Source organism: Palaemon carinicauda, chromosome 24, assembly GCF_036898095.1.
Source record: "Palaemon carinicauda isolate YSFRI2023 chromosome 24, ASM3689809v2, whole genome shotgun sequence".
Classification (NCBI taxonomy): domain Eukaryota; kingdom Metazoa; phylum Arthropoda; class Malacostraca; order Decapoda; family Palaemonidae; genus Palaemon; species Palaemon carinicauda.
The window spans coordinates 106,502,694-106,507,027 of NC_090748.1; the positions used below are offsets into that span (position 1 = coordinate 106,502,694).

At 30.5% G+C, this 4,334-nt stretch overlaps 1 pseudogene; it reads left to right on the forward strand.

Moving 5' to 3' along the window:
• The window catches only part of LOC137618535 (uncharacterized), a 127,642-nt pseudogene extending 125,215 nt beyond the window's left edge, over positions 1–2,427 (forward strand).
• The last annotated feature ends 1,907 nt before the right edge of the window (positions 2,428–4,334 follow it).

Sequence of the window (4,334 nt, forward strand, 5' to 3'; positions counted from 1 at the left end):
TATTATTATTATTAGAGTTGGCGTGGTCTATTATTATTATTATTATTATTATTATTATTATTATTATAGGGAAAATAGCCCAGTGAAGAAAGGAAATAAGGAAATAAATGAATGATAACAAATTAACAATAAATCATTCTAAAAACAGTAACAACGTCAAAACATATATATTATTATTATTATTATTATTATTATTATTATTATTATTATTATTATTATTATTATTATTATTATTATTATTATCATTATTATTATAGGGAAAATAGCCCAGTGAAGAAAGGAAATAAGGAAATAAATAAATGATAAGAACTAATTATCAATAAATCATTCTAAAAACACCAACAACGTCAAAACAGATATATTATTATTATTATTATTATTATTATTATTATTACTATTATTATTATTATTATTATTGTCGGAAGGAATTTAATTTCACATTTTCGTAGTTTTTTTTTTTTATTTATTTTTTTTTTTTTGGTATGTTCGTGTCTGTCTAAAGGGTATCCGTCTATAAAACGGTAAATGCCTGACAATATTTATTCCAGAATTTTTACTGTTTTTTAACAGAAAATCTTTAAGTCTACTCTGTATTCTTAGGTTTAACCCTGACTCACATAACTAACGTTGGTCTCACAGTTTTTTTTTTTTTTTTTTTTTTTTTTTTGTGGATATAACGATATAACATGTACAAATGTTCTGAAAAACCTATCTATCTATGTATCTATACCATTCAAACAATTGAAGTTTTCCAATCTATAGTCCAAACTCTCCCCTGGTTAGAACCATAGCTTTATCATATCAGATTGGGATTAATTTTTCAAATTTTTCTGATCATTCTAATTCCCCCCCCCCCCCTTATACATTTGTAGAAATCAAAATATTTTTCAAAAAGTGTTTAGCAATTTCTTGCCTAATATTATTAAGCTTTGTGCATTTCGAAAGCTTATTCTGCTTGCAAATGTCTATATAGAAATGTTGCAAATGAAGATTATTTTCCATTTTGAATAATATTACTATTGATATTAACTCTCTTAATATATGGTAGAGAGTCTAATATTCAAAAAAAGGGGGTTAGTAATTTGTTGCTTAATATTACTAAGCCTTGCGTACTTTGGAAACTTGGTTTACTTATTAATGTCTATATAGACATGTTGCAAATGAAGAGTTTTTTCCATTTTGAATAATATTACTATTGATATTAACTCTCTTGATGTATGGTAGAGTCTAATATTTTTTTAAATGTGGTTAGTAATTTGTTAACTAATATTGTTAAGCCTTGTGTACTTTGGAAACTTGTTTTGTTTATTAATGTCTTTATAAACATGTTGAAAATGAAGATTTTTTTCCATTTTGAATAATATTACTATTGATATTAACTCTCTTAATATATGGTAGAGTCTAATATTTTTTAAAATGAGGTTAGTAATTTGTTGCCTAATATGATTAAGCATTGTGTACTTTGGAAACCTGTTCTATTTATTAATGTCTTTATAGACATGTTTAAAATGAAGATTATTTTCCATTTTGAATAATATTACTATTTATATTAACTCTCTTGATGTATGGTAGAGAGTCTAATACTTAAAAAAAAAAATTGGGTTAGTAATTTCTTGCCTAATATTATTAAGCCTTGTGTACTTTGGAAACTTGTTCTACTTATTAATGTTGCATTTTTTTTCCATTTTGAATAATCTTACTATTGATATTAACTCTCTTGATATATGGTAGAGAGTCTAATATTTAAAGAAAGGGGGTTAGTAATTTGTTCCTAATATTTTTAAACTTTGTGTTCTTTGAAAGCTTGTTCTGTTTATTAATGTCTTTATAGACATATTGCAAATGAATATTTTTTTTTTCCATTTTGAATAATATTACTGATATTAACTATCTTGATATATGGTAGAGTCTAATATTTTTTTAAATGTGGTTAGTAATTTGTTAACTAATATTGTTAAGCCTTGTGTACTTTGAAAGCTTGTTCTTTTTATTAATGTCTTTATAGACATGTTGCAAATGAAGGTTTTTTTTTCCACTTTGAATAATAATACAATTGATATTAACTCTCTTGATGGATGGTAAAGAGTCTAATATTTTTTAAAATGAGGCTAGTAATTTCTTGCCTAATATTACTAAGCCTTGTGTACTTTGGAAACTTGTTCTATTTATTAATGTCTTTATAGACATGTTGCAAATGAAGATTTATTTATTTATTTTGAATAACACTACTATTGATATCAACTCTCTTCTTGTATGGTAGAGAATCTAATAATCATTAAATCCTTTCTTTTTTCAGGTCTTAAGAGAGGCCCGTTGTCTGTAGGGGCCACCTTTTCGTGTATCCTGTTCTCTGTCGCTATGATACTTCCTGCTGTGTAATCTTTATATATTTCCCGTACCTTGATTAATGTAAATGTGTAAATAAATGTATGTGTACTAAGGGAATTATCTTTATCCTCTTTGGGTTGACATGAATGAAGATCGATTCTGTTTATTATTATTATTATTATTATTATTATCATTATTATTATTATTATTATTACTTGCTAAGCTATAACCCTAGTTGGAAAAGCAGGATGTTATAAGCCCAGGGGCTCCAACAAGGAAAATAGCCCTGTGAGGAAAGGAAACAAGAGAAAATAAAATTCTTAAGAAGAGTAACAACATTAAAACAAGTATTTCCTATATAAACTATAAAAACTTTAACTAAACAAGAGGAAGAGAAATTAAGCAGAATAGCATGCCCGAGTGTACCCTCAAGCAAGAGAACTCTACCCTAAGACTGTGGAAGACCATGGTACAGAGGCTTTGGCACTACCCAAGACTAGAGAACAATGGTTTGATATCGGGGTATCCTTCTCATAGAAGAGTAGCTTACCAAAGCTAAAGAGTCCCTTCTACTCTTATCAAGAGGAAAGTGGCCACTGAACAATTACAGTGCAGTAGTTAACCCCTTGGGTGAAGAAGAATTGTTTGGTAATCTCAGTGTTGTCAGGTGTATGAGGACAGAGGAGAATATGTAAAGAATAGGCCAGACTATTCGGTGTGTGTGTAGGCAATGGGAAATGACCCGTAACCAGATGGAAAGTCAACTTAAGAAGTTTCAAATTTTTTTGGAGGTTGCTCATGAGCGGAGAGATCAACCAGAGCCTAAGGTAGGACCAGGGAGGGGTGAGCAATGGCTGCTGATGACTCAGCAGGCAGACCTATAGGTTCCCCCAAACCCTCCATCCCTAGCTCACAAGGACAGTGAAGTTATAGACACCACTGCACACTGTTATTAACTATATTCACTGAACCTTTCACTGTAAAGATGGCTTTGAGCCCCAACTCACAATGAGGTTATAGACACTGGTATTAACCATATCCACTGAACCTTTCACTCTAAAGATGGCTATGAGCCCCAACTCACAATGAAGTTATAGACACTGCTATTAACCATATTCATTGAACCTTTCACTCTAAACATAACTATGAACCCTAACTCAAAATGAAGTTACAGACACTGCTGTTAACTATATTTTTTGAACCTTTCAATCAAAAGATGGCTAGGAGCCCCAACTCACAATGAAGTTACAGACACTGCTATTAACCATATTCATTGAACCTTTCACTTTAAAGATGGCTATGAGCCCTAACTCACAATAATGTTACAGACAATATTACTAAATATATTCACTGAACCTTTCACTCTAAAGACGGCTATGAGCCCTAACTGACAATGAAGTTACAGACACTGCAATTAACCATATTCACTGAACCTTTCACTCTAAAGATAGCTATGAGCCCTAACTCACAATGAAGTTACAGACACCACTCTGAACTATATTCACCGAACCTTTCACTCCAAAGATGGCTATGAGCTCTAACTCACAATAAAGTTACAGACAACACTATTTGCTATATTCACTGAACCTTTCACTCTAAAGATGGATATGAGCCCTAACTCACAATAAATTTACAGACAATACTACTAACTATATTCACTGAACCTTTTACTCTAAAGACGGCTATGAGACCTAACTCACAATAAAGTTACAGACAACACTATTTGCTATATTCACTGAACCTTTCACTCCAAAGATGACTATGAGCTCTAACTCCCAATAAAGTTACAGACAATACTACTAACTATATTCACTGAATCATTCACTCTAAAGATAGCTATGAGCCCTAACTCACAATAATGTTACAGACACCACTCTGAACTATATTTACTGAACCTTAAAGACATCCATTATCTTCACACAAAAAAAACTATGACTAATAAAAAATAGGATAATTTTTATTATCTCTCTCTCTCTCTCTCTCTCTCTCTCTCTCTCTCTCTCTCC